Raw genomic sequence first — 23,640 nt, forward strand, 5'->3', positions numbered from 1 at the left:
GATTACCAAAATGATTTTTACTTTTGACCTTCGTCTCTACGGATCAGCTTCATTATTAGGTTTTAGTTATAGCTTAACATTTTAAAACTATTGGCATGGAACGGCCCCCTTATTTATGATTCAAGGGTTGATGTCCTTTGTTTAAATAAAATATGGCTGAAAGGTGGGAGTGTGAATGAATCTCTTCAACTTAGTGATTAGATGGGAAATTTATTTATTCATGTTTATGTTAGGTTTCGCTGTTCTTAAGACAGCTACTCCACGGAGGAAAAGCTACAGAGGGGATGAGAAGGAAGTGGCTGGTGTGAAGTGTTGATAGAAGAACTAATGATATCTGAAGGTTTTAATGAGAGGTTCTGCTTCTCTCAACCTTCACAGTGCCAGTATGCAAACCACCCTGCAGGTCCTGTACCTGCTCTGAGCTGAACAACTTGTTCAGCGGAAAATGAGTGGCCTCATTGTGTATCCTCCCAACTTTGACAGCTGGGAGCCGCCTAAGGCTCATCCTGAAGCTACTACCTCAGTTTTTGAGAGCAGAGCTGCTGCAGAAAGCCTTGGGTTTTTTCAATCTTCCATTAATTGCAATGCAATGTCAGTGACGCTGTTTGTCCTGAAACTCCCTTTATAGCCCTGATTGACAGTATGAATTTTAAATGGAGAGGGCACTACTGAAAAAAGTATTAGTTATTCCTTACTGGCCAATGGCAGCTAATGATGATTTAAAGAAAGAGAAAAGGTTCTTGTGAGGTTGAGGTCTGATCATGAGCGTCAGAGGATCACAGCAACGTCTGTAAATTGCATTAACTTTTTACAATGTAGGCTAGATTCTTTGTGTCTGCTAGCCTCATCTCATTAGATTTTCCAATTATTATTCCTTTTCACTGTGTTACTACTGGGCAGGAATGCACACCCCTGACACAGTAAAAATAATTAGCTACTCCCAATAATACAGCAGGGTGTTTGGAACAGAGTGAGGTGTCAGGGTTTTTTTTCCAGGGGATCATGACACTGTGAATTACCTGAAGAATACCTGGAGCAATCTATGAACCTAATTAACTTCCCACAGAGATCAAATTTACACATCATTGTGAGATATATAGGAAATCAAAACGAGCATTTGCCGAAGTTGTCCGTCCCTTTCACTCCTCTCTGCTGCTTTCCCTGGAATCTATTGCATGTAAGCAGAGCTGAAGAATGATGGGGGAATGTGGTGGGAAGGACCCATTTATTCCATCAAGTAATCAATGTGCAGTTTGAATTCATTTGAATGCACTCAATCATGCCCCTAATGTTGATGGCTCACGGGTGTGAGCATCAGTTATGCAGGAGTGTTATATAGCTTTGGTTTGGACCCATTTCATCAAATATTTATGAGGTTAAAAAAAAGTGCATCAAAATCAGACTGAACAGAATTACACTTAAGTTTCTCATGTGTTGAGAGCCCTCGACTTGTGTTGTTCTGAATACTGAGAGTTCTTTTGTCCAGGTTTCTTTGTTTTTTGGGTTGTAGAGGGTGTTGGAGGAATCAGACATGTCATGGAACTTTTTTTTTTTTTTTTTTAACTTTTTTGCTTATTTACTTAGATGAACTCATCAAACCCTTACTTTCATGCCATAAAAGGCTCTTGTCTGAATGGACATATAATACAAAAGCAAGTGATGCAAAAAGGTGAAATAGGGGTATATCTCTCTAGCTCAATTGAGCCTGCCTTTTCTCCTCACTCTTCATCAGCCTTCCCTGCCTCGCCTTTGTCTGCCAGTGTGTTTGGCTTTTAGATTTGATGTGAGCGTAGTATTCTCTCAGACCCAGGCAGTTACTTTGTGAACAGCTGCTGCCTGCACACTGATGGTATTTCACTGCTGCATCCCCCAAGTTATATTAAATTTGCAACTGGCCCTCTTTAAGTCTTTTTCATGAGATGTATGTTTTAAAGAGTGTGTCAATTCTTAAAGATGCCCTTGGCTTTTATCAGTCGTTTTTAAGAAAGCTTTCAATAAAGAGTCAGGCAAGAACTCTATGTGGTGCTGGCACATTTTGCTTGCATAAACTGCATATAAAATCTTAAACTCAGATCTTAAAGGCTGATACAATCTGACTTAAAACCGTCTCAACAAAGCTGGGCCTTCAATATTAATGAATTTAACTTAACATCGTTTTAACAATGATTCAATGTTTGCTCTTTTCAGTTTAAAGCACTTTTCTTGTTTTTAAGCTATAACTATGCATTCCTTTTCACGCAGTGCTTCAGCAGCTTGTTACCAACTGCAATTAGACCTTTAAAGCCGTGACTTTTCCTGAGAAGAATCCTCTTAAAGCCTTGCGAGAAATCAGCAATGCCTTTTTATTTCATGTTGAAGCCGATCTACAAATAAACCCCAAGCAATCATGTTTGTTTTTAACAGTCTCCAAGTTCCAGCTGCTCTGTTGACCTCTATCCCTCGTAGGGTGCCAGACTAAAGCAAGGGCACAATTACTTCTTATTAGAGCTCTGACTCCTGATACACCTCCGCTAGGAGGGGCGAGCCATCAATTTTAGGCATGCTAAACCTCTAGTAGCAGGAGAAAGGGGAGGCCAACGAATGTGAGCTTATGTCTGTGGCTGATATGATAGTGGAGTCAGTGGTAATGTCCTGCTGAGTTCCCGCACAGATCAGAGATCACAGATCTACAGTGCTCACTCCTGAGACTCTGGCCTTCTGCAATATTTACCCACTACATGGACTCTTTGAGCTGTCATTCATACACTGAAGCACATACACATATGCAGGGGCACACACACGCAAGACAGAAATTACGGTATGTCTGAATTATGTACATATTGCTCTGCAAGAAATCAGGTTTTTTGACATTCCTACATTAAGAAATTATTAAGTGTTTACTCAGTAGCTTGAATTAATCATGTCTTGGTTTGCATTTTCGCCAAGATGTTTTTTATTTATTTATTTATTAATTTTTTTTACTTGATTGATTATGCATCTACCTTTTCTTGTGAAATCAGAAAAACAAATGTGTCTAACTAAAGGTAAACTCTGAGACTGTCTGCCCATGTTTGTCTATTTCAGGTGGGGTCATAGCTATTTGGGATAAAGAGAGGATGAGAATGTGGCCACTTTACCTCTCGTCAACCTGCTGCCTTCCCTCATGGAGTGCTTGTATGTTACTTAATATGCATCTCTAGTGGTTGCCAACTTGGCTGTCAGGAAATCTTCAGCAAAAATTTGATTGGTCACCAAATCGTTAACAGAAAAAGAAAGAAGATACCATATTTTGGCCATAAAAATATTTTTCTGATTTTTCTTTTCTTTTTTTTTTTTAATTAATTAATTAATTTTTCTTTAATTTAACCTTTTTAGCTTCTGCCTCTTTTGCCTTTTATTTGACTGAATTTTGTTATCGGTTTGGTTACTCATAGCTCATTAACACACGCAACTTATGACAAGAGGTCGCAAGTATTTACATCGCTTTATACATGCATTATATGCTTTGTATTTTGCTTAATTTCGAGGTGTCAAACGACATAAAGCTTTGGAACCAGTGCTGCTATAATGTAAAACAGCACTGCACCTTTCACACTAGTTTCTAGTTCAACTACTTTCACACTAGTTTAATTGAAAAAATTTTGGGCAAAAAACTGTGAGTATATGACATAAAGAAATGCATTTTTAAAGCCCCTCTACTTGATAAAGGTTTTTGTTACTGCAATGAAAAGAGGCTCTGGTACAGTCAGGGGTTGCCTTATCCAGCACTCGAAAGGCATATACCAGTGCTGCATTATTATAATTATTCATTTCTCATCAGCTTGAGAATGTTGGGTATAAGTGATGTTTTTTCACACATCACAAAGGAATATTGATCCCCTTTCATTTCAGCATAGATGGTCTGAATTTTCCACATAAGGTTGACCTGTACTTGACTTGTCACATTGATCCACACACAGTCTACACTGACCAAAGGGGAGAGAGGCCGGGACCATCAATACAAAATAGGCTCCCTGTTGACTTTACCAGTGGCTAATTATGCCTAAACTTTCATATAGTATTTTAGTCTGCTAATTGGTCTGTCACCGATCGATTTTAGCTGTTATTCAAACCATGATAGGTTTTTCTCTCCATGAACTGCGCCTTCAAAAGATGTTAGCGGTGAGACCTGTGGAAAGATAACAGAAGAACAGAACACAGAGAGATTGTATGGAACACAGAAATTATACGGTATATACCTTGTTTTTAATCAGACGTACATAGATGTACTTTTCACAATGTCTGCTCTACTTTCTTTGAGATCTTGTAAATGTAAAGAGGCTTACATTAGTGATATTAATGTAAAATATTCCGGGATGAGGCACAAACCTAGTTGTAACTTGGTTAGTGAGAGTAGCACTATTAAAAAACATAGGCTCTCACTTGTTCTGGTATACAAAAATGGGAGAAGTAGTGTGAGTGAAGCTTTTGCAATTTAGATATACAGATGCTACACAGGTTGCAATTATGTGTATTGGATATGGGAGTTCAGATAAATGTGATAGAATGATGGTATCTAATGTCCAGATCAGTAATGCTGAAAACAGCATGTACAAAACAGCGAGTTGTAATGGTCAATCAGATATAAAAGTGACACAGTCCAATTCTTTAATCCAAATTTGCTTTTATCATTTTAGCTAAAGGTTGTTAACACATTAACATATTTTTTGTTAGTCCATTAACACTTCCTTGGTTAATAGACTAAGCATCTAAAGCAATAAAAAAAAAATCCTTTCATCCTTAACATTATGAGTTATCTTTATCTAGTAGAAACGGCACATTTTTAGATCTGGAATCTATACCAGTATACGGTGGCTGATTTAAGGTTCAGGGATCTGATTGCCTCGGGCAAGTTATTCTAAGAGCCCCCTGATGTCAGTGGGACTGCCTGGCAGAATAAAAGGCAAGGCAATAAACTGGGGGAAAAAGTAGCACACACGCATTGAAATGGGGGCCTCCCCGAGGCGATGGCCCAACTGGCCCGTGGTTAAATCCTCCACTGAAAGTGTAATAATCACACCAGAGCCCCACAGAGGGAAGGGAAGAGAAAGAGAGAGTGTGGGGGAAGACACAGAGGTACCAAAACAAAAGCCACCCCTCTCCGTCCTGTTCTCTTTGTGCCTTCTATCTAAGGGAAAAAAAGACAGAAAAATCTTGGCACTAAGAAAGGGAATTATAGGGGCTATGATGATGAACGATGGGGAAGTGGAACAAGATCACAACCAGATCACAAGGGTTTATTGTAGCTGTGGCAGTTTTCTGATGTGTTTGCAGATATAAGCATTAGACTTGTACTCTAATCCTGTCCATAGGCTGTCATTGGCCAACCCTGGCTGCAGATAATGGTTAATAATGCTTTGAGTACCCTAAGTAATGGGCTTAGTTCCTGTAAGATTACTTACACACATTTGTATCAGAGCAGAATGTGAATTAGTGATGATTGTGTTACCTGTGGGTTTATAAGCTTTTTCTTGGCTATGGTTATGGTGAATTTATTTTTCTGCCTCTCAAAAAAAGCGGCAAAAAAAGCATTTGTTTAGATGGTAATATTAAGCCCCCCCCCCTTGCACTCTCAATGTCTCTCAATTCTTTCCCCTTTTAGAGTTCCCACTATAAATCATATTTAGTGCCTCTGACATGTTATAAGAATGATATAGCTGCCAGTGTTCTAATTACCTTACCCAGGATGTCTTGTCTTTTTGCTCCTGTCTTACATTTTAAGACACTTGCCCAACTTGAGTACTTCTGCATGCGTATATTTAGATCTGCGTCCGTGTTAAGAATTGTGCAAATGAGGGGCATGTGGAACAAAACAGTGTCATGTATTGCTTGAAAAACATCAATTAAAAGAATGTTGTCTATTCAAAAACGCAGCTTGAGTGTTACCTCTTTTGTTCTTGCTGGTAAATTGTGGGAGGTTGACTCGCCGGTCTAATTATGACAGGAAAGGTCAAACTAATTAGAGCTCCCTTTGAACTTGCCATTGAGAGTTCAAACTAATCAAGATGTGTCCTAATTGCAAAATATAAACTTTTCGCAAAACTGCTACTAACAAAAGTTATCTATTTTAGGTATGTTAAATAAATTTTTACTTTGTATTCTCATTAGTCTTTTGTGGGAAGGTAAGGTTCTAGCCTCCTGTTCAGATTTATGCACAAATAAATCTGAACAGGAGGCTTTTATTTGCAGAGGATTTGGTAACAAGACATTCACATGTGCAAATAGACCTCTTTATCAAGTGGAAAGAGAACACTTTGTGCACCATTAAACCTGCACAATGCCGTAATCGTCTTTGTTTAGATATGTTAAATAAAGCATATCATTATGCTCTACTGGGTGCTAAGTGGTATTTTAAAGGTCCATAAATTCAATTAGACAGTATTTAATGCTGCCCCTAGACCACGTTAGTGTAGTGATGCACGTGATCTGGGGGAGGGTCGCGTCAACTATTTTTAAGAATTATTACTTAGGATTTACATTTATATTGTCATTTTAATAGTACACCCCTCTTCAACCGATAGGGGCCTCAGATGCTTCCAGGGCCTGAACTCATTCCCCCTCCCTCAGGACTGCATCCCATTTGTCATTATACACAGCTAGGAAAAATATCTCCTCAGTCTCAGTCTGTCATTAGAGCTGTCCCGTTAGCCTGGTGCTAATGCGCAGTTTAGCTGCCACCGCGGAAAATGCTAAAGAGGGTCTGACAACTCCTGGGGGTCGGGTAAGTGTGGGCCAAGGGTTTCTGTGTGTGCGAGTGTGCACTCGCATTAGTGTTTGAAGGGGGGGGTAGGAAGGGGTCCCAGTGGTTGTTTGCCTGTTTTCCATCAAGAGTCCTCATCTCCTTTATCCCCTTTGTGGCGGAGGCCCTCCTCGGGCACTTCCCTCTGAGGGGGATCTAAAAAGAGCAGCTGCTGGCGAATGAGTGCCATTTCCTCCTGCTGTCACCACCACACTGGCAACCCTTAGTCCTCCTGTCCCCCTCCACCCACAAACCCCCTATTAATATGCATATGAACTTGTTTCTCTTAGTTCTGAACTCCAATGACAAAGTGGGAAAGCATATGTCTGAAATATTCATGATCGCATACAGTAATTAAGTGGTGGAGAAGGGAACTCTGCGAGGGAGAGACACTACCCCTCTGCTGGAGTTAAAAATGGCCTTTTTTTTTTCTACGGCACTAAAAAGCATGTTATATTCTGCTTTCTCAGTAATTCTTCGAAGCCTTTCCCTCATTGTGAGCTGTTGTTCAACACAGAGCCATTTACCATGTCAGAGTTAATGAGGCTTAAAAGAAGTGCAGGTTTCTTTAGTGAGTTAACTCCAGTTAAGTGCCACAGAGAACCTGCAGTGTGACAACAGGACTCACATGTTTCAGTTTATCATCGCACCATATCCATCATTAACTACCCCTTTTCTATTTTTTTTTTTAAATATAAATACTGATACTTGGAAGTTGAATCTTTCATATTAATGAAACAGAATTAAAGATTCATCTACCTCACACTTTTTAAAAACTTGTGAGTGGTAGAAGCAACCTGCAGAGTAACATATTAAGTCTATGATTAGATCAGAATATTATTACTTGGATTTAATTTAAAGAACTCTTGAGTTGAAACTTTAATCTTTCATTATTTTTCTCATGACTAAAAAATGTGAAGTAATGAAATGTTCCATAAATTACACTTAAAAATCAGAATGTTCATATATGTTCATTCATTTTTATTTTTCTGTCATGTCAGAATCACTGAAGGGTTGTTTTAGCATCCGTGGTATCCATCTTTGGGTGCAGCATTTGAAAATACACTGTAGTACACAACATGCTGAAGTTTAAAATAGTTCAATTTTGTTCAATAGAAATAGTGCAATATTCCAAAACAGTGCAAAAATAATACCATGCATTAGACAGAGACTTTGAAGTCAGAGAATAAAGCATGCTGCAGACCATTCAGAGATTTAGCCAGAAGAACCAGAGGACACAGAGTTGGACGCCTCTGTAAAGCCACCAGAGAGGTGGACGGGAGGGGGCAGTTGGTTATAGAACGTGCGAGGGGAGGGGGGGGGCAGTTAGAGTTAGTTATAGAGGGTGAGAAGGAGAGAAGTTATAGAAGGTGAGAGGGAGAGAAGGCTGTGAAATGGTTGCCGAGGCTTGACAGCCAGGTAGATTGTATCTGACATAAAGCCCAGAGATGAAAGAAGAGCGGACAGCTGGCCCAGTGCACACTCCATGCAGTTGCACTCAACTCGCCATGCCGCCCCCCCCCCGTTCCTTCCCCCCCTTTTCACTCGGATTCTCCTCATGTTTACGCTCTCCTGACGGCTCCACTCGGGGTGTGTCTGCCACTTTCCACCGGGGGATGATCTCTGCTCTCTGGTTCCTGTCTGGCCCCTGTTGGGCCATCTGAGGAACAGTGGTCCAGAGTTCAGCCTCCTGCCTCCTGCCTCGTCTCCACGCCTCTCCTCTCCGCTGCGCTACGTACCTGTCATCTCACAGCCCACTCAGTGCCACACTGGCTTGTTTTGTCAATAACCATTTATTTGTTGCTGGAATGGCAGCAGCCATTACATCTGACCTCCCTGTTTCATCAATTATGGATAGATTATTGGATGTGAACATCTGCAAGAGCTTGCTGTTGGACTCACCTCCTGGCAGGGATTAGATAAAGTATTAAACTGTTGTTTATTGTCAGGCCAAAACTCTACTGGGAAGCCAGAGAATTTCAACAACCCCACAGCAAAAAATAACTCCCATCAACAAGGCACCTTAAATAGTTTAGCAGTGCTGCCGAGGCCCCCTCATGGTAAGATATGGGCCATTTATTATTTACACTTATTACTGGTTGTTATAACACTCATGGTAAAAGCTCCTGGCAGATGGGGCTTAGTCATTGTTTGTCACCTTTGTAAATGTGTGAACCAGAGGCCAAACACACACAAATACACACACACGCAAATGTTTGTCAACTTTCTACTGGGACAAGTCTTTCTGTTCTGCTTAGAGAAATGACCGCTGTTAAACCACTAATGATTGAGAGGCCATGCTCATAGCCAGGCTGCACGCACGCACGCACACACACACGCAGTCTCAGGGGATCATAGAGATATTTAAAAAACACTTTTAGGTTATTTATTTTTAAAACATGCCAAATAAGTTGTTTAATACATGAATTATAGATTTTAAGTAGATGTCTTCTGGCTGAATACGTAACAGTGGCATCGTATTTAAGTAATAGACAGAAATGGGAGAAATACACAACTCTGCTGCTAAAAAAAAAAAGGATTGGTGTGATGCATGACCTGTGGCTCAAGTTGTTCCACAAAATTTTCCAGTACTTTCAGGGCTGAATTTCAGTTTTACTATGTTATTCTTAGTGTCATATTGTACTTTCACAGCACCGCTGCCCTTCACTCTCTCTCATTGTTGCGTCTCATGTCTGATAACAGAATAATCTGTCTGGTTACTTATAGTTAAATTGTAGTTGATGCTTTAGTTTTGTATGTATTTATTTGCTTTAAAATGTAACTGCATTTTTCAAGGGCATAGATGTGTCAGTTAGAGAGAAAATGATCATACAGGTGAAGTACTCTTTGTTTCCCATTACAATACAATTGCCATGGTGTTCGTACTTTCATCAGTTAATAAACACCCAGAGGTGGGTGACATGGTTGATTTCAATAAGATATATAAGATATTGATATATTTGTCCCTCAGTCTTATATAAATCATGGTATGGCAAATGTATGCAAAATCATCATTTCATCAGACATAACTCTTTCAATGTGTGATAGAAAACCTTGAATAACTAATTTATTTAGTCTTTAATTACTATTTGCTTGGAATAATTATTATTAGGAGCAGAATTTTGTGGATCAATTATACCATTAATATGATCATATCATCACAATACTATTCTGCAGGAAGATGATTTTTGAGAAAACAAAAAATTCCTTGTGCACTAAAGCCATACTTGATCTTTGCTTTAAGACATGAAATTTATTCCGAGACACTTTTATTTATTCAGGTGACCTGAACTTGGACTAAAAAGCTTTTCTTGGCTGCTTAGTATCCCCATACTGCAGTGTGGGGAAGCTACAGTGTGCGCTTCCTTTTTAGTCCCCTGTCAAAGCCTCTCACAGTTCACCTTCAAGGCATCTGCTCCGCTGTCAACAATAGTTGTCAAACCGACACTTAACATTCACATTGTTTCTGGGAAAATGAAGATATGTATTTCCACAGTATATCTAATAAACAGCACGTGGCATTTTCGTTAATGTCTTTAGGTGGTTTAGGCAGTGATGTAACCTCTGTCAAACAGGAAGTGTCTTTTTTTTTTTTTTTCCAGCTTTGAACAAAGAGCGTGAAAACCTCCTGTGTGCTAGAGAGTAGTGGGGCACTGTGCATCAAAATATCAGTGCAGGTTGAAAGGCACAAAATAAGGTCAGTGTCACCACACTGCATTATTAATACCCCACTGTTTATCTCCTTGCCCATTGAATCTGTCCACAAGAAAACGCTGCCTTCCATGAAATATTGATGCAATTTCCTGGCTTTACATGTAGAAAAAGCAATCGAAAAAGTAGGTGTTACACAGTGGCAGCAGGTTGCTGAATGGCATGTCGACTGGTAACATAAATTGTCAAACACAGCAAAACAGTGGTGAAACGCTGGTAAAACAAGCCATCACAACGTAAGCTGCAGGTCAGATGGGCATGTTGTCATGTTTAGTTGGGGGGGCATATTTGGATTTTAACACAGCCCACTCTAGGAATTAGAATATTAATCTGTGACTTATTTTATTTTAGGGATCAAAATATTAAAATAACATTTCCCGTCACAAGGTAAATATAATAATGCTGTCATAGCAGTGATCACACACTAATCAGGGAGGGCTATTGAGGGAAAATATAGCCATTTAGGAGCATTTCAGTGAATAATTCATCCTTTTTTGAGGACTTTCTGAAAGACCACTTACTAAGTGTATTTCTGCCCATGTTTGTTGTGGTAGTAGACATAATTTTGTTGATGATAAAAAAAAAATAGTGAATATCTTGTTAATCTTTGTTAAAAATGTGTTAATGAACATGTAAATTCATGAACAAATATATAATGGATGACCTGAAATAATATTAAATCATTGCTGAGTCAAATTGTATTTAATCGGCATTGTCATTACAAATGATCTGGATTGCGTTTGTTTCAGTTTGTGGACCATATGTCTAGATACATATCTATTTCTGCCATACTCAAGCTGGGATAAACATCTCTAATCATAACATTTTCAAAACCTGAAGGTTTATAGGTAAATGTTGCTTGTTGTATCAATGTGTTTGAACTTAAATGTTTATTTTGGACTTTGGCTTTTGTCAAGTCCAGTATGAGCACTACGTTTATATCTCAAGTCTTCTTTTGTTTCTTTTTAAACTGATGGCACTGGCGGCTATTCTATCCTTCTTTTAGCTCAAAGTATAGATAAGGAGTTCATGAAAGTGCATTCAATTGGCAAATATTGTGTAATAGGTACACGTTTAGGGAGAAACCTAATGAGATGTTTGCCTGTTTGACATTTATATTGTCAATACAGTGTATTGAAATATTACTTTTAAACATTTTTTGCACTTCACACAGTTCTGTGGTGATGTAACACCTTTAATCACACACATAGGTAATAGTGGTAAACACTACACCACTATAAAGCCCAACACGCTTTCTCCCTTTTGTCTTTTCTCTCTTTAATGTTAAAATCGCTTACTAATTAAGCCAAATGCCACTGCATCCAGAGTGCATGCTTCAACATACACAAACACTCACACAAAAGGAGAGAGAGAGAGAGAGCTCTCTAATGATCAACACACGCCAGTGTCTTTATTATCCCAGCCAGCCAGCCAGCCAGCCTGTGTCTCTATAGCCGGCTCGTGTGCTGTTTAAGTGATTGTAAATCATCCCGCAGTAATGGCTGAGATTAGCATACTATCAAAAAGCTTCTTCATGCATGATGTGGTAGCATCTCGGGGCCCTAAGTGTTTTATGGTGAGTGATACCACATCACCCACTGTCATTAACAATCTTGTGGTGGCCAGGCAGGCGGCTGTACTTGGGCTGCTGCTGTTAGTGTTACCAGATGCGTGAGGAAGATGCGGGCTTGGACTGCAGCCCATTATGGGCGCTGCCTGTCAGGAGCCATTAGGCACACGCCTTTTGATTAATGCTCTAAGTGACGGTGTGAGTACTACTCCGAGACCAGCGCAGGGAAAAAGGGGGAAAGAAAAGGTTATCGCCTCACTAAGGAATGCCTGAATGGGGGCCGGAGTGTCAGCGATGATGATCGTGAATAGGGTCTACCTTTCTTGGGAGGCTGTGAGGGAAGCATTGTGATGTGCACAGAGTGGTTTTAGGCTCTGATTTCTTCTTCTTGTATTTGAGGGGATCCTACTTAGGGAGAGGATCTCAGGGTGTCCCTCCCCCCGACTTGACTGCCTGCTATTGTGACCTATGAATTATTGAATAACTTTGGTAATAGAAAAGATATAACTGTGGTATGCTTTGACCTGCCTCTCCTGTGATATGCATATGCAGGCAGATGATTACATAAGATTTCTTTAAAATAGGATAAAGATAAGCACTTCTCTGTGTGATTGCTGTTTGAATAGGGAATACATTTAACAACTCTCCTCTTACAATTGCTAAAAAGCCATTTTTATGTAATCATATTTGAGTTGGGTTGTCAGTATTCTTTGAGATTTTATATAACATTTATATATGTTTTATATAACAGAATAAGGCATCATTTATTCAACATATCTATTGTGACAAAATACAGAATCGCCGATAGCAAACTTCTTAGAAAAATGTGAAGCCAAAGTATTTATCTGATCACTGCTGTTTAAAATTACATTCGGGCTGCCATCCCTGTGTAACAAGTTATTCTCTGGAGCAACAAGACCCATGTGTTCTCGTGACATGTTCAAATGAATCCATCTGCTCAGGTTGTGTTCCTGTGATGATCTCACCTTCCACAGCGGATCAATAAACGAAATGCTATGTTTAAACTGAATCAAATTTTCCAGTTGTAAGGTTAGGCTTTCATCTGCAACAAGGCTCTACAGTCCTCACTCTTAGCTTTACCATATATACAATTAAACGCCCCAGTAACCTGCGCGTTTTCATTAGATTGGACCTGCAGGGATGTAGCCGCACGTTTACCCCCACCACAACCTAGAAGAGATGACCAGCCACAGTAATTGCATGGCGTTGTGTTTACATTTATTCATGAAACGGAGGACCGCCTTTTCATCCCCGTTTCCACCTGTCACCCATTCCATTTGCCTCGTCAGGAGAGAAAACCCTCCCCGTCCACATCCCATCAAACTTGGAGCTACAATCACTAATCAGTCCCTCCCCTCTTGAAGAACCACTGCCTACTTGTTCCCTACCGATATTTGATTCCCCGCTAGCCTGAGCAAATGATTAAGTTTTCATGCATTTGGTTTCACCAAAATGTATGTGCACTCAGCCACATCCTTTATTGATTACTTCTAGTGCAAACAGTAGGCATGGTGTGATATACATAATTGGACAGTTGTCAGGGGAGGTCGAGCAGTGATAACCAGCGTCTTATTTCCCCTCTCTGATGGATATAGGACACACCTTGGAAGCGATCACTCGCCCCTTATGCAGCAAAACGATAAATATGTCAGATAACTGGCTCTAAGAATGTACAGCAACACGCACGCTAACTAACAATGGCAACGATGTGCTGATAGCCTGATGTTGATCTGAGCGTGAAGTGTGTTTACCGGTTGCTTTCGATGATAAAACACCAGTTTTTGACTGATGTCGGAGTAATGATAGTCCCCACCATAGTGTAGAGAGCAGCCCTATTTCTTCTTTTCTATTTTGAACTACCGTACATTAAGAAGAAAAAAAATACTCCAGAGAGCAGACAGAGGCGCCTTGTACTTAATATACACAACATGGGCTTGGCTAATTATTTTCCTGAATGCTTATAACCACAATAAACTGGCAGCATATTGTTGGAAAAAAGCCGGCTCACACAGCCAAAATACTCTCACAGCTTCTAAAATTACATTTTCAGAGGCACGGTAGAAATAATAACACTCTAATCATCGCAAGAGTAAACACTGTTCTGTTAAGAAAAACAAAAAGACATCCTTTAAGTTTGTATTTTAGTAATGAAAAGCAAACAGTGGCTGCTGCAATTGCCTGACCCGTGACACCGAGGTGATGAAATGTCCCAACAGAATCTCAGCTTAGCCCTTCCTCTCTCATGATAATAGATTCAGCCGCACAAAAGGTAGAACCACAGATGTGTAATAACTCTATCAAACTCACGTCTCTGTGTTTTCACAAGGTTAGATACACATGGAGACACCCACTGGAATTTCACATTTTACTCCTCTTCACCCTTCATCCATTCCAAAGAATAATTCTGTGTGGTCAAGGTTACAACCACTGTTTGCGTTTGTTAGGTAATCATATAGCATTTCCAAAGTAAGCTTGCCTCCACTCTGGAGCCTTCACATTACAAAAACATCCACTTACATGGATTCATACATGGAGATATTGACACTGGTTGGGAGTTTGGCAGGAGCGGGGAGGCAACTGAAGTGGGACCCAAACAGAATCCATATTTAATAATGTGTTCCCACTTGGACATGTACTCTTTCAAGTCAGCATAAAAGAAGCTGCAGTCTCTTTGCTGTCTTTGACCAAAGCATTGTGGCATCAGAGATGAGCTGGTACCCTTTATAAGAAAATGTAAATCTGCAGTGGAATCCTACATATTACACACACATACGCACACACAAAAACAAAACAAAAACAAAACAAGCAAACAAAAGAAAAATGATAGCCCACTGATAGCCTGGCACACAGTGGTCACACAGATATATCCAAACATTTCACTGTACCTGCAGAATGCCAGCATTTAAGTGTAATGGAAATGACATGTTCAGTGAACCAAACTCATCCAAGCAGTCAACGGTCACAGAACACATTAGTGCTGCTCTTTACTGCCAACCTATACCTTTGCTTTGACATGGTTTGTGAAAGGATGTCTATATTTTATAAAAACTTGTCTTATTTTTGTAGTTTGGGTCATCAGTCCTATTGCTAATAAAAACATTATAGTCACCAGATTAATTGCAGAGATCAGGGACCGTAGCAAGATTGCTGAAAGGCAATCCACATGGGCAAGAAACATGAGTGGTCAGACAATCATACAGGTTTTCAACAAACTTATTTTGAAAAGAAAAGAGAGGCAGTAAACGGTAAAATTATTACCCAAGCTGTCTGCTGTAAATGCCCATCGCTGGGTGACTTCCTGGTTGAGCTGTCACCTGCCATAGTTGAGGTAGTCATTTGTAGTTTTCCTGTGCATTGAGGAAATATTACCGATATTTCTGTTACACTCACTTTTGGTTTTACCTGCAAATTGTCGTTTAGATAATCTGGCTAAACTGACTTGTTTACTGCCTGTCTGATCTGGTCTAAAGGCGGCATCAGTGTATATCAGTGCAAGTCCCCACACCTATCCGACATCGGTACTGGAGGATTTTAACTTCTCTTAACCAGCTGTCACCTTTTGTGTTTACAAACGAGTACATAACTATTAACGCATTTGGAGAGAGATGGCTAAAAGTTTGCTGTTATCCATCTTTCAACAGCTATTGCATCTTACCCCTCTGTATGACAGCAGTCTTTACACCCCACCTTCAAGTGTAGCCATTTGAAACGGACTATAAACACTTCTGCCTTCAGATGTGGGTGGACGATGTTGGACGAACTAGTTTGTTTTGAGCATACTCCGCCTTAACCGTTTGTTTCTTGCCCTATCAGACTTTGCTGTAGCGATGTTGATTTCCTAGACCTCAGCAATTACTCTCATGACTACAATAATATATTAACTGATATAACCCATGACCCATCCACCAACCTTACCGCCTACCTATGTACTTAAGTACTTACTTACTAATCTGTTTTCAATTATGTCCATCTCACTGTGGATGTGCAGCCAAGTGAAACAGATCTACCAGACTACCAAGATGTTCACTATCTGTTAGAGATTTATCTGCCGTCTAAATCTTTACTCTAATTCTGTAGTTATAATAGATTCAAATAAAAAGACTGATTTCACTTTTTAATTTTCTCCACATGCCTTCTTTCACATCATCTCTTCCTTTACTTGCACTGCTAAGCTTCTATGACCTGCCCTGTGTCATCTAGGCTGCATGTAATTATCCAGCCATCAAAGCAAAGCTGCCATGCCAATCAGCCTATTAAGGGTTAAGGGGACACACTTGTCTGCAGCAGTACCCTGCGCACATCTCTGGCCCCGGCGCATCTCAGCAGTCTTTGCTAATGACTTGTAGCCAACAAATTCCTAAGACTCTCAGGTGGCTTCCTCCAACCAGGCTCTGTGCGATGATGAAAAGCCTGAGATAAAATAAACTGACAGTTGCAACTCATTGCGAGGAGCAGGCAGCACCCTAGCAGCAGCTGAGACCCCGGGAGCCCACCACTCCCTCTCTTTTTTTTTTCATCCTTTCCTCCATCGCCCCCTCCATTCTCCTCTGCCCTCCTCCTGTGTGTCTCAGTGTGTGCGTTAGTGTGGGTTGTGCATGGGTGGTAGACTGCAAGTGTGCATGTTTGTTTGTTTATGAGTGAATGCATTGGTAGTGGAATTGTGTGAGTGTCTGTTAGGATCTGCATGTGAAAATACACGGGTGGATGAGTGTGTTATGCAGAGGGTGCATGGTAACTACTGGGAGGGGAAACTAGGTACCCCTGCCACTGCTCCCTAATTAAAGCCCATTCCCGCCTCTTTTATTTCAGTCCATTAAGCAAAAAACTGTGGCCACCCCTCTCTCGCTTCCACACATGACACATTCCAATCAATACACTCCCACTGGCTGCCTCACTGGGTGCCTCAAATGAATAGATTGCAGTTCAACATTATGTCTAATTGAATTTTGCAAAAGATGCTATGCAGTGCACTGTTGCAGGGTTTCAGATTTTGTTTTTAACGTTAAAAGAAAAGGTTTTCCTAAAAATCAAATGAATAGATTGACAAAATAATCTATGCTTCAGTGATATTCTCTGAATCCATTTGTCAAATCAAATGAAGAACAGATTCAACACTGTGATGATATACATACAAATTATTGGTTGATATGTTGTTGGACTTCAAAATCTTTATGTAAATCACGTCAATACAAGATGAATTAATGCCTAATTTAAAAGTTTTACTTTATCTAAGCAATACAACAAAGCTAAGCTACAGACACAGTTCGGTCACCTAGCCGTCAATTTAGCTCAGCACCACAAAGGTTCACATTAGCACATCAGGCCCCGAGAGAGAGCCTTCTCCTGGCTGGTGGCTCTGGGGGTTCAGCGAGGAATGGGGGAGGCTGGCAGATGGTTCAGTGGTATGTCTAACGGACGGACTGACTGATGGATGGATGGCGCTGACTATTTCATTCTTCTGTTGTGTGTATGGTCACCATCTCTACAGTCTTTTTGTATGACATTTACATGGACTGCCATCTCCCTTTTGGCATTTTCTTATCCTCAGCTCCCTGATGCAACAATAAACATGAAGGTAACATTTCATAGAATATCATTAAAAAAAAAAAATTTAAATATCACAATATAATTTTTATTTGAAATTCAAACATGGCAAAAAAAAGCTGTAATGACTTCACATCGTGTGCAAAAATAATTTCAATTCATATGTACACATATTAGCTATTCAATATATATTGAATGGATGATATGTATGATGATATCACACATGATAAAAGTCTTGAGGTTGTTTGCTGATGGTCAGTGAAGTTAGCATGGTAACAAATCTTGAGTCAGTACAGATAAAAAAAAACAATGCTTTATTTGATACTTGACTTTAAGAAATATACAAATCTACAAAACCTTATTTTCATTTAACGAAAGAAACCAAACATATCAAACAAAGTGTTTCTGAGCACAAGCAGGTGAATAAGAAATTTGGATAAATCAGAATCTTTTTGAACGAAGAAGAGTCCCAATCTAAGCATGCACTGGATACCCGCTTGGGATACTTTGCGATACTTTGTTGGTACCAAAAAAAATTAAGATTTGAGTCCGGGTCCAACACACAACCCATTTCATAAGCCTCTGGAGAGAGGGTTTTTTCCTAAAATGGGATTTCATAGGATTATCGATAACTTTCAAAATGAGAAAATACACAGATGTGAACAGCCACTAGTGGAATCCTCTGGATGTCACAGTTTCATTTCTCTAATTGATTTGTTCACCTCTGCCAGTGAGTTTCTGTGCGAACATCTCACTGCGTATCTTCAGTGACCACTGCAGCTGTTCCCATGTTAATTAACACGGTGGCTGAAAGCAGGTGCCAAGGCAAATATTTAGCTAATTATCAATTTTTAATAGCATTTCTACACTGGCTCCTTTCCTAAGGTCCAGCAGATGATATTAAATCTCACCCCATAGATACACAGTTTTGACAAGCAATAACTACTTGAATATAAAAGAGATTAATAATTTAAAGTGAGCCAACAAATTAGGACCATCATTAAAAAACTAGGCTTGAAACCATTTTGCATAAAACCAGCCCAGTTCAAGGTAATGCCAAGGCTCTCCTGATAAAGAATTACAGCATTAATTCAGCAAAGTGAACTTATTGCTCCTACTCCTTCTCAGAGATCCCTGGAGCATTCAGAGTACAGGAATGAAATGATAGCATTCATGGGCACAGAGGCGCTTATTTCCATTTCCCCCATCAAACCTAGTGAGTTTTGAGTGTGTATATGTATGTGTGTGTGTTGCGGTGAAGGGGGAAGGATTGGTCCCTTTCTCCTTGTACAATTCCTCAGGTCCCTCTGAATAGCTTGCTTTTATACTGAAGGTTTCCTCCCAAGAGGGTCTGTGGCGGCCTGTCTCTTCTAGAGTTCCATTGTGTGTGTACACAAACAGAAACAGACACACAAACACGCACACTCCTACCTCTCTGGGTCATCGCTGGAATTACATAGACATATCCAACCTTTTGATGTGGAGATCTTGACTGGCATCTTAATCGACTCTCCGAGCTGTGTCAAATGAATACCATCAACAGGAGTTATTTGGTATTTACACTGAAGATCAACTTCTGCTTACAAATTGAGCTTGGCTGTCAGTGTGTAATTGTGTTTTGATGTGATACAACACTTGTATATACAATTGATATTCTTAACACCATGACAGACTCATAATAAGGTTACTTTACATGTGTATTGTCTTGAAAATGTATGCGTTGAGAGGGTGTTGTAAGATTTTCAACATTCAAGTTCGTTTTCAGAATTCCTGTTCAATTCCCACGGAGCAAACACTTCACCACCTTGCGCAGCAAACTCTTTTAATGGAGCATGTCCCTGGAGGCACCATTGCTTGCTTGTGTGATATTACCATTTACCTGCTGTTTTGAATTTTACTTGAATTGGGATGAAAAGATCAGGAAAAGGTGTGCGATGGCAGACATATCTTAACCCCAGTTTTTTTTTTCTCCCTCCATATTCTAGTTTCAGACTTACAAAATGACTTGACATAGTGTTTTATACTTCTGCCTGCCTCTTGGGATTTAACCAGCTTTAGGAGAGAGCGAGAGACTCTACAGTATTTCCCCAAGGTATGCATGCAGAGGGCAGAGAACATCAATCAGCCAGCTGATGCCTTACACATTGGATCTTTGTTGTTATGACATGGTCTCGTCAAATTTTTTGAATCGAAGGTGAATAGAATGACATGAACCATTCTCTAGAAAAAGAATAGTTAATTTTGGATCAAATGCTTTGGTATCATCAATGTTTAAAGATGCATTTATGAAGAAAAGGACTGATCTCTCGTGTCAATTAAAGTCTGATTTAAATTCATATTTACCAAGATAAACATCTGTATTTAATTTTCAGTCTGTATCGTTCCCCTCTTAGTCCAGGAAAAAAAAATCCAAACAATTAAAACCAGTTTGAGATTTACAGCCTAATATAATGAGAATGTGATGCCTTAAGTGTGCTATTTGTAAGTTTTCTCAGCTGCCGAACGTGGTTTCTTGCCGGGAGCATTGTGGTGGAGATTGTCCCTTGCCAATAGCTTCAGCCATCGTTATGTTTACAAGAGAAGAGGTTGGATTATGCCCTCTGAGCAGCACTACTTCTTCAGGGCAGAATGGACACTACATTGACTTGCTATTGGAAAGTGACAAGAAAGACCGGCCAGACCGGGGCTAGCTGCTTGACATGCTAACTTCAGTAGAAAAAAAAAGAAGTGATAGAAACAAGAGTTAACATTGCGTTGCTTTCCACTGTTAGAGGCAGCTCTTTGCGAGTAAAAGAATGAAGGTTGATGCTGAACTCACATTTCTTTTAGACTGGTAAATAAACAGCTGTTAATTCTAACGTTGGTTCTATAGCAATAGCAAAATTTACAAATAGCTCCTTTAATTGTTCTGCCTGGGAGACGCAACAAAACCCATCAGGTCTTGTCCCACTATAAGTCCAAATTGTGCATTGAACTGTACATTTCATACCGAGTCGACATGTATGAAAACACCAAACAAAGACTGCTGTTAACAGTCTACATGTCTACCTTTTTGCAGCTGGGCCACACTGAAAATTTGTGAATTCGACATCAAGTCTAGAGAGGGGAATGTTTTGGTGGATATTTGCTGGATTGAGAGGACTGTCAAGCTGTTACACCACAGTTTGGTGGCAGTTGACGGCTCATCATCTGCTCCAAACAGGCTTCTCCCTCATTTTTTTTTTAAAACAGCTGGAGAGATGGCAAAGAATGGTAAAACTGAGGGTGAAGGTATTATTATAGTACTATATGCAATACTCTTGAGTTCTTTGCTATTCCTGGATTTCTGGGTATGGCTTTTCCTTCACACTGATAAAAAGAAAACACCAAATCTCAAGTTTATGGGTTTTTCACTTTGGAGTCATGGGAGGTCTTCAGGGAGGACTCTGACAACCTTTGTCATAAAGAACAAGCCTCTGACAAAAGTTCAACCCTTCAACAATCCTGGCACAAGTCAATGAAAATGATGATATAACAACCCTGTCTCCTAGAAATTACATTCAACTAATTTACAACTGCAAATACATTTACAGGAAATGTAATTGTGACCGGATTATGATTTTTGTTAACGTAATGAGGATATGTTGTTAATTTGGCCATTACCTCCCGGAATGTTTGGCAAGTCACAAATACGTAGATACTGAACGTATCTGTGGGAAAGATAGGCTGGGGAAAGATTGTGGTCTGGTTCAATATAGGAAAGGTTCACAGTGACTTCAGATACAATGTATGTATTCACATTGCACCAAAACCACAATCTTTCCCTAACCTTAACCAAAGTGTTTTTTTTCCCCTAAACCTAACCACAGACATGACTCTGACTGCGAACACCCGTATCTGGGGTGACAGATGTGTGTTTAGTATGGCCACCGTCCACCAAAACCACCTCCTGGCAACTCTGCTGCTGTCAATAACGTTTGGCTTTGTTCATTAAAAAAAACAAAAAAAACAATCCAACATAATTCAGTCAGCATTTATGTTGCCACCACAAAGTGGGGAAACAGTTTAGTAGTGTATGAATGTAATTTCTGGGGGACAGGATTACAGACGGGGCTGTGGATGAGAACCCTGGTCTCTGGGGTGACAAACGTGTGCTCTGTGCACCTGCTGTCTACCCTAACCATCTCCTGGTGCCCCCTGTGCTGTTAATAAATTTAGTGCTTCATTCATTTAAAAAAAAAAACATTGCCTCTGAATGTGATTCAGTCAGTGATTACGTTCCCAACACAATATAATTGGGAAAGCAGTTTAGTTGTATATGAACGTAATTTCTGGGAGACAGGGTTGGTTATGACAGATTAGAAGAACTGGGAGTGACTACAGTTAAAAGGTGACCCAATGTTACAAGGGGTATCAGGATGTATAGGTTTTCAGATATTCCGAGAAACCAGTTTTGCCATTTATTTTTGCTTGACATAAGCAACAAACTTGACAATTACCTCCTTGACAGTCCATTACCACATACTGTAGCACATTTTGTTTCTCCTTTAAGGCTGCCCAACTACCATTCTCAAACCTTAGGTGAATTTGTGGTCCTTGAACAGTAAATATACTTGAAACATAAGGGCATCAAAAAAGACCTTCCCAAGGACACACATCTACAGGTAAAAAGGTAAAAAAGCTGTTTTGAATTTAAGTATTAAAATGAACTGTGTGTGAGACCTTAATGAGAAAGAAGAAAAATCATACAAGGTCATCTTTCGTAAGAACAGAAATTCCATCCCTGTGGGGCAGAAAAGACAGAACTTTTTGTTTTAGCAAACTGCCCATCAAATAAGCATAATCACCATCAGAATTCATACAGTGTTCTGAGACTCCTAGAGGCAAGCGGCTGCACTCAAATTAGCAGCTCTGATAAATCACCATTAATTAGCTAATAAAAGCCAGCAGGTGGTTCGGAGCCCAAAGACATTCCCCGGTTGTCTGAATTATGTATATTACAGCAGTGCACTGGTAAAGTAAATGAGTAGGGGGAACAACAGATAGGAGTTCTGGAGGGCCTCGTGTAGGGATAATGCTCCAATCAAATCTCCTGCAATTCCACAATCCCACCCACAGGAATACAGGTGGCTCTGACCCCCACTCAAATCACATAACACACAGGGCATATTTATACATGGATTATGCATGCAGAATACAAAGTTTGCCGTGGCCCACCCTGAATGAAGAGCTTGTAAAGATGTTATACTTTGATTATAGAAACATAAGGCAATTATTTGGAGAACATAGAAACATGGATTGATTGAGGCACAATGACCTCTCTACTTTGGGTTGGGAAGGGCAGCATGTTATCATTTTCATCATCATACATATTTAAAAAAACAAACTCTTTCAGGACCCAAATATATGGAAATGATAAATTAATATGTTCTCTCTCTTTCAAACATCCAGCATGCAACATGGTAATTAGCATAATATGTCAACAATCCCGACATTATGAGCACAATAATGTGGATAAATTCCGCATCAAATATGTTTTACACATTTACAGTCTACAGTAGCTATTATATGCATGCATTTAAGCATAATAGCACATGCATTTAGGACTTAAACTAAATAACTATAAGAAGGTGAATAAGAAAATATGACAGGCCGTATTTACTGTAGTTAATTCAATGAAAATTGCTCTAATGATGCCAACAGTTTACACTGATTTATAAGAAAAAGAAAACAAACAAAAAAAACCCTTAAAGGTTCCCTGTAAAGTTTTCTTGTAAACGAACAAATGTAGGTTCACAGTCAGTGTTTCTCACTGAAATGGACTGTAAAAATTATTCTGGAGGACTACGTAACAAAGATGATGAATACATTTCCTTCCTCATAAAACATTTGCAAAACCATTTTTTATAAATATTTTAAACCTGCAATGTTTAAATCATATTTTCTTGCTAGCGGTTTTCTCCTTCACCCTCTCGTTGCTGATTCATCACTACGCTTTTTTGTATGTTAGTGCCATAAACTGTCTGATGTTTGACCTTGTATACATGCATGATACAAA

At 39.6% G+C, this 23,640-nt stretch overlaps 1 long non-coding RNA gene across 1 annotated transcript in view; it reads left to right on the plus strand.

Moving 5' to 3' along the window:
- Positions 1-21,688, plus strand: part of LOC120799592 — a 51,559-nt gene extending 29,871 nt beyond the window's left edge. Inside the window, exon 3 of the long non-coding RNA XR_005708851.1 lies at positions 20,662-21,688. This is a non-coding gene — a long non-coding RNA (uncharacterized LOC120799592). The remainder of the gene's footprint in view (positions 1-20,661) is intronic.
- Positions 21,689-23,640: the final 1,952 nt, after the last annotated feature.

This window comes from Xiphias gladius, chromosome 15 (genome assembly GCF_016859285.1).
Source record: "Xiphias gladius isolate SHS-SW01 ecotype Sanya breed wild chromosome 15, ASM1685928v1, whole genome shotgun sequence".
Lineage (NCBI taxonomy): Eukaryota > Metazoa > Chordata > Actinopteri > Istiophoriformes > Xiphiidae > Xiphias > Xiphias gladius.